At 46.4% G+C, this 8,291-nt stretch overlaps 1 long non-coding RNA gene across 1 annotated transcript in view; it reads right to left on the bottom strand.

The window, feature by feature from the left end:
• Window positions 1-240: 240 nt before the first annotated feature.
• The window catches only part of LOC143521809 (uncharacterized), an 11,298-nt gene continuing 3,247 nt past the window's right edge, over window positions 241-8,291 (bottom strand). The window contains exons 3-4 of the long non-coding RNA XR_013132848.1: window positions 7,388-7,446; window positions 241-7,251 (exon numbers count right to left, since the gene is read on the bottom strand). This is a non-coding gene — a long non-coding RNA (uncharacterized LOC143521809). The remainder of the gene's footprint in view (window positions 7,252-7,387; window positions 7,447-8,291) is intronic.

The raw sequence follows: 8,291 nt of genomic DNA, 5'->3' as shown, positions 1-8,291 counted from the left end.
TCCCACACACACACCTCTCATAGTCGCACACACACACACCTCATATTCTCACACACACCTCATATTCCCACACACACACCTCTCATAGTCGCACACACACACACCTCATATTCCCACACATACCTCTCATAGTCGCACACACACACCTCATAGTCGTACACACACACACCTCATATTCCCACACACCTCTCATAGTCGCACACACACACACACCTCATATTCCCACACACACCTCTCATAGTCGCACACACACACACCTCATATTCTCACACACACCTCATATTCCCACACAGACACCTCTCATAGTCGCACACACACACACCTCATATTCTCCAAGTAAATACCCCACTGTACCCACACAGCCCTTATGACTTTCCAAGGATCTTTATTTGTTGCCTGTGTAGTTGTTGCTAAGGAGAACTCTCAGGTACATGTCCAGTAATGATATACTGTACAGTATGATTAAGAAAACAAAGACATATTTACAGGCTTCAAACTCTCAAACTGCTCAACTATACAAATGTTTGAGATTTTTCTCAACTTTTACTGTATACAATTCCACACTACTGACAGCACAAAGGTTGATATGTTTTTGAGAGGGTGATGAAACACACACACACACACTCACACACACCGTTAGGGGCGGGGAGTTCTTCCAACAGCTGAGGAAATATCGAGTTGTCATTATCAAATTCTAATTCCCATTCTGTCAGTTTCTATTACGTGTAGTGCTCTCAGACCTAAAGGTTATTGATTTAAGTCCTAATCTACAAACAAATATATTACCCAGGCGTTTTTTCAGGCCAGGAGCAATGTTAAGGGAAGGACAAAGTCTGTTCTGATAGATGTTGCCTACGTGTGTGTGGGTTCGAGGAAACAACTCATCTTCCTACCTGTATGCCCCTAACACTCAAACCAGCGAAACACACATTTCCAAGTTTTCACTAGTTCTTCAATTTGAAACCCTTTCTCCTTAATCATTTAGTGTTAACTCACAAACTGGAGGAAGCAGATACAGAGAGAGAGAGAGAGGGAGAGAGAGAGAGAGAGAGAGAGAGAGAGAGAGAGAGGGGAGAGAGAGGCCCCATTCATTTCACTCAGGTGATCTAGAATTTACTGCTTAATTTTCTTTTATTCATAGTGGTTACAGTATCTGTGTAGCAGCTCTCATCTCTGTGATGCAGTTGATTTGTGTGGAGCGGGAGGGGGACTCTATGGCACAGAGGGGGGGGGGACTCTGGGGTAGAGGGGGGGGACTCTGGAGCAGAGAGAGAGAGAGACTCTGGGGCAGAGAGAGAGAGAAGGGCGGGACTCAGTACACCCTTTGCTCCACACACACACTCACGTGCCTGCATGCCTCATGCACACACACGCATGACCCTCATGATTGGTAGCCTAGAACAAACTAGGCTAGCAAGACAGATCCAAGCTTTCACCTCAGTGGGAGGGACTAGTGAGGATCTCAGTCTTGATTGGTAGGACTCAAGCTAGCCACCTCCCATTGCTGGAATGAAAAGTTCTACAACTTGGCACCCCATCCAACCTAAACTTAATGCAAACTTTAATCAGCTCTAACTGTACTTGATTTCACGGTGAGCTGGAGATCTTCAGGACCTGTTCCGTCTGCTGAGCGAGATGAGGGATCCCTAACCTCATAATCCTAACCTTAATCATATTATTTAAAATATCCCAAACCTGAGTCATGGAAACTGCACTCGGTCTAACTTGACAGCCTTGTAACTCAGACAGTGCATGAAAGGGAAATGCAACCAAGCCATCAAACATTCTGATTGGTCACTACAAGCCTACACACCTGCACCAACCAGCTGCTGGCACACAGGAGACGTCAGGACACCCAGCGGTGCTGCTGAACAGAGCGGGACTGAGGGCAGCAGGATTCACTTCTCCACAGCAGCAGGGCAGGAGGCCACAGCCCTCCGATATGAAGCACTGCCAGTGACTCAAATTATGATTCAAAAACTGTCAGCTATAATTTTGTTCCTTACTGTTGGTGACCATCTTTACAGCGCAGTGTGGTGCCGCCCAGCGATGGTGGACAGAGTTAACTACCCTCTCTCCACCTGCCGGGTCATCACTGCATGCTTTTAAATGTAGCCCACAAAGTCATGCAGAGAGCTGGCTCAAGGTGGGCTAATGAGATTTGTGTATTTATGTGTGTGCATGCATGCCAGAGACAGAGAGAGAGAGAGAGAGAGAGAGAGAGAGAGACAGGGAAAGAGAAAGAGAGAAAGAGAGCATGAGAGGGAAAGAGAGAGAGAAAGAGAGAGAGCATGAGAGCGTGAGAGACAGAGAGAGAGAAAGATCATGAGACACACAGAGAGAGAGAGAGAGCATGAGAGAGACACAGAGAGAGAGAAAGAGAGCATGAGAGAGAGAGAAAGAGAGAGCGTGAGAGAGACAGAGAGACGCACCCACACTTTATGACTCCATCTTGGGCATCACTTACACAGCTGTGCATCACCTGAACCCTGAATGAATCCTTTAACTCAGTCTGGCAATAAATACAGCAAAACATTCACAAATTGTTAATGGAGTGACTGCATAATGGGATGCACTTTAAAATGTTGTCTGTGTGAAAAGTTGCCCTTGGCCAAAGTAAATTACAAATGTACAGTATCTGTCCACTGGGACACGTCTCTGCAGTTGTAGTGTACAATTAATGTTTTCTGATGTTTTCTGCCCATATCTCCTGTGATGTGCACAAATCCCGAGGCTGTTTGGTCTGCTGAGAGACAGCGTACTATATAAAACACCAAACCAAGTGTTTCACGTTATAGTCAGTGGGTTTGATTAACTCTACATTAGAACAGCTGTATGACGTGATTTCACTTCATTATTTTCAACAGCACGAGTCTGCTGTATTTATTTGTCATATCAGCCTCTGCCGATCCATCTGTCTTGTTGAGAGGACTCGGTGGACAACGACTTGCGGCCAATCGTAGCACTCGATGTTTTCATTACATTTCATTTGGTGCAGTTTTAAATATCTACTTTTAATACTTTGAACATGTTACTTTCCAGCAATTATTCAAATCAAATCATGCTGTAGATTTTCACAGCTCAAATTTAAAAGGTTTTCAAAACTGTGTTTCACTGAACAGACACAAGCAGGAGGCCAGAGTGGGTACAGCCTCGAGAACGTACACGTCGGCACAGTGGCTGGTGATCTCAATGTAGTCTTTTCACTGCTGTTAAAAACGAGATGTAACAGATGAAATAATTCTCACACTGGAAATCAGCACAAGTCTTTATAAAGTTATTAAATACTGACCTAGTCAATAAGTATCTACATATGAGGTGTGGGTTTAGATCAGTGACAAGCTGAACTGAATCCATCCTGTCAACATGATAACACACTAAGTTCATCCTGTGCACATGAAACATTTAAACTGGAGTTTACACAATTCATCCTCCTGTGGTGGGTCGGCGGGTGGCAGAGATGTTGGGCCAGGGCGTGATCCAAACCCAAAACACGCAGCTGTCTGCGAGAGACGCAGCAGCTCACTGGAAGGAGATGAATCCTTTTAGTGGGAATCCTTCTCGTCCAATGAGAGCGCGGCCAGATATGCGCTCACGTGCGCTCACGTGCGCTCACGTGCACTCTCACAAACACACCTGCAATAAGTGTTTATATCTACAACACACTAGCAGTGTGAGATGGTGGTGAAATCCTGATGGAGCCAGAGGGATGTTCCTGCTTCAGATCAAGCACACGGGTCCTGTGGCTGCCACGCTGCTCTGGGCATCGTGTACTGATCACAGGGGCAATAAAGCAGCGGTGGGAGCACGAGAGCCAGAGGACGGAGCAGACCAGGAGATGAAGAGGTGACTGCCTCCGCCATCTTGGACCTCTGGGCCATTTTCTTTGAGGATAATGGAAGGAAAGCAGCACTCTAACAGAGACTTCATCATTACCCTACAACTCTACATCTCTCTCTCTCTCTCTCTCTCTTTCTCTCTCACTCCTCTCCTGTTCACCCATCTCTCTCTCTCTCTCTCTCTCTCTCTCTCTCGACTTCATCATTACCCTACAACTCTCTATCTGTCTCCACTCCTCTACTGTTCACATCTCTCTCTCTCTCTCTCTCTCTCTCTCTCTCTCTCTCTCTCTCTCTCTCTCTCTCTCTCTCTCTCTCTCTCTCTCTCTCTCTCTCTCTCTCTCTCTCTCCCCACTCCTCCACTGTTCACCTCTCTCTCTCTCTCTCTCTCTCTCTTCCACTCCTCTACTGTTCACATCTCTCTCTCTCTCTCTTCCACTCCTCTACTGTTCACATCTCTCTCTCTCTCTCTCTCTCTTGCTCACCTCTCTCTCTCCACCCTATCTCACGCTCTCTCTCCATCTCTCCACTGCTCCTCTCCTGCAGTTCCACCTCATTCCTCCTTCACTCTAACTTATTGTGTCTTTATTGTCTTTAACTGTCTCTACAGGAATATGTGAAAATAAAATATCTTCTACCATCACGCCGTACCACTAACACACACACACACACGCCCACACACACATACACGCATACACAAACACCCTAACACATTAGTAGGAGGAAGATTGTGCATCCAGATGAGAGAGCCAGAGAGAATGACAAAACAAGGTACACAGAAAAGGAGAGAATGAGAGGAAGAAAGAAAGAAAGAGAGAGTGGGAGAGAGAGGGAGGGAGGGAGCCTGCAGCTAGGATAGAGAATTGTGTGACTAGCAGCTACTGGTCAGTTCCAGCTCTGGAGCCGATACTGGGGAGTGATGGCCGTCCGACACCAGCACCTCCTTCATGGAGTACAGCAGGAGGACAAGAGGAGGGATTCAGAGGAGATGAGAGACGTCCAGCTAGCACACACACACACACACACACACACACACACACACACACACACACACACACACACACACACACACAGGCAGGCACACACGCACACACACACACACACACACACACACACACACACACACACACACAGGCAGGCACACACGCACACACACACACACACACACACACACACACACACACACACACACACACACACAGGCAGGCACACACGCACATGTGCGTACACACACAAGTACACGCACGCATGCACACACGCGCACACACACACACACACCATGGACAGGCTCCAGCGGCTGCAGAAGGACTTTATAAAATGCAACAGTGCCATCCAGTGGTTTTAGGTGAACTAATCACTAGAAACACCCAGGACACACACAGCAGCTCTCATGAGGTGAACATGGAGATCATACGCTGGATAATGTGTCAAGACAAACAGCCTGTGAAATAAAGCCTGCATCTTCACAGGGAGTCCAGTCTGACCAGGGCCACGGGTGTCATGAAGTTAATTAAACCCATGACATTAATGCTACTAGCATCCAGCGCACCCTGCAACTCCAGGTGACCTTGCTGTGACAAACACATGTCTGCTCTCTAGCCCTCGAGGAGACCTATAGTGACCTTGGTGTGACTAACACATGTCTGTTCTCTAGCCCTCCAGGAGACCTATAGTGATCTTGGTGTGACTAACGCATGTCTGCTCTCTAGCCCTCCAGGAGACCTATAGTGACCTTGGTGTGACTAACACATGTCTGTTCTCTACCCCTCCAGGTGACCTATACTGATCTTGGTGTGACTAACGCATGTCTGTTCTCTACCCCTCCAGGAGACCTATAGTGACCTTGGTGTGACTAACACATGTCTGTTCTCTACCCCTCCAGGAGACCTACAGTGACCTTGGTGTGACTAACACATGTCTGTTCTCTACCCCTCCAGGAGACCTATAGTGACCTTGGTGTGACTAACACATGTCTGTTCTCTACCCCTCCAGGTGACCTATAGTGACCTTGGTGTGACTAACACATGTCTGTTCTCTACCCCTCCAGGTGACCTATAGTGACCTTGGTGTTACTAACACATGTCTGTTCTCTACCCCTCCAGGTGACCTATAGTGACCTTGGTGTTACTAACGCATGTGTTCTCTACCACTCCAGGTGACCTATAGTGATCTTGGTGTGACTAACGCATGTCTGTTCTCTACCACTCCAGGTGACCTATAGTGATCTTGGTGTGACTAACGCATGTCTGTTCTCTACCCCTCCAGGTGACCTATAGTGACCTTGGTGTTACTAATGCATGTCTGTTCTCTACCCCTCCAGGAGACCTATAGTGATCTTGGTGTGACTAACGCATGTCTGTTCTCTACCCCTCCAGGTGACCTATAGTGACCTTGGTGTGACTAACGCATGTCTGTTCTCTACCCCTCCAGGTGACCTATAGTGATCTTGGTGTGACTAACACATGTCTGTTCTCTACCCCTCCAGGTGACCTATAGTGACCTTGGTGTTACTAACGCATGTCTGTTCTCTACCCCTCCAGGTGACCTATAGTGACCTTGGTGTGACTAACGCATGTCTGTTCTCTACCCCTCCAGGTGACCTATAGTGACCTTGGTGTGACTAACGCATGTCTTCTCTCTACCCCTCCATGTGACCTATAGTGATCTTGGTGTTACTAACGCATGTCTTCTCTTTACCCCTCCAGGTGACCTATAGTGACCTTGGTGTTACTAACGCATGTCTGTTCTGTACCCCTCTAGGTGACCTATAGTGACCTTGGTGTGACTAACGCATGTCTGTTCTCTACCCCTCCCGGTGACCTATAATGACCTTGATCTAACTGCTCCTTCAGGTGTGCTACAAACGCTTCTAACAACAAGGTTAACAAGGCTAATAACAAACTGCATGAAGTGAGTTTAATTTTCAGCTCAGTGATGTGTGTGTAGTGAGAGGGAACAGGGGTGTGTGTGTGTGTGTGTGTGTGTGTGTGTGTGTGTGTGTGTGTGTGTGTGTGTGTGTGAGAGTGTAGTGAGAGGGAACAGGGGTGTGTGTGTGTGTGTGTGTGTGTGTGTGTGTGTGTGTGTGTGTGTGTGTGTGTGAGTGTAGTGAGAGGGAGCAGGGGTGTGTGTGTGTGTGTGTGTGTGTGTAGTGAGAGGGAACTGGGGTGTAACTCCTAAGTGAGACAGATTAAGGATGTTTTACACGGCCTATTACGTCTCGGACTAAAACATCTACAGCACGCCTGCACACACTACATAAAATCTGAATGAAAGAGAGAGAGGAGTAAGAAGAGGAGGAGGAAGAGAAGGGAGAGATGTTAGTACACACACAACATGCAGTGATGAAGTGGACAGCTGTGTGGGGCGTGTCCTTTGTGATGGGGAGGGAGGGGCCATGATGTCACATCAGCAACTGGAAAACAAACAGAGAAGAGGAAGGGAGGGGAGAGGTTTCAATATCAATCATAGCAGAAAGGACAAACCAGAGGACACGCACACACATACACACACATGTGCGCACACAAATGCTCTCTAATATAGACACTAACAGGGCTCCTGGCAGGATCCACACTGTCATCCAAACCACCAAGACACACTGACTGAAAATCTGTTTGAAAGAAAGAAAGAGAGAAAGAGAAAGAAAGAATATTTTATACATCAAGTATAATGGAAACAAAATTAATCTAGATTAAAAACCATGTTGCGGGTGATACGTAACTAGCCAAAAGAAATGCCCAAAATTAAGAATTCTTTTTTTTACCTGGAGGGGCAATATTTATCAAATATTTAATTAATAGCTAAATCATGTGTTCTTCTACCCAACATCAGGAATGTTTATGTTGTGTAAAAATCAATAAAAAAAATCCACACCCAGGCGATGTTTCTCTTCAGATCCGCCATAATAACAAGAATTAAAATGCACATATCAAGGGAGGAAATAAATATAATAATATAATATAAACAAAAAATATTTATAAGTGTTTCATCACAAATGGCAATGGCTGAAGGTTATACTTCATGTGAACTTTAGACCACTGCATGTTATCACACCGGCCAGACCACTGTATGTTATTAGACTGGCCAGACCACTATATGTTATTAGACCAGCCAGACCACTGTACGTATCAGACTGGCCAGACCACTGCATGTTATCACACCGGCCAGACCCACTGCATGTTATCACACCGGCCAGACCACTGTACGTTATTAGACTGGCCAGACCACTGTACGTTATCAGACTGGCCAGATCACTGTACGTTATCAGACTGGCCAGATCACTGTACGTTATCAGACTGGCCAGACCACTGCATGTTATTAGACTGGCCAGACCACTGTATGTTATTAGACTGGCCAGACCACTGTATGTTATTAGACTGGCCAGACCACTGTATGTTATCAGACTGGCCAGACCACTGTATGTTATTAGACTGGCCAGACCACTGCATGTTATCA

The sequence above is a fragment of the Brachyhypopomus gauderio genome, chromosome 8, assembly GCF_052324685.1.
Source record: "Brachyhypopomus gauderio isolate BG-103 chromosome 8, BGAUD_0.2, whole genome shotgun sequence".
Taxonomy (NCBI): domain Eukaryota; kingdom Metazoa; phylum Chordata; class Actinopteri; order Gymnotiformes; family Hypopomidae; genus Brachyhypopomus; species Brachyhypopomus gauderio.
This window is presented reverse-complemented; position numbering and strand designations above follow the sequence as displayed.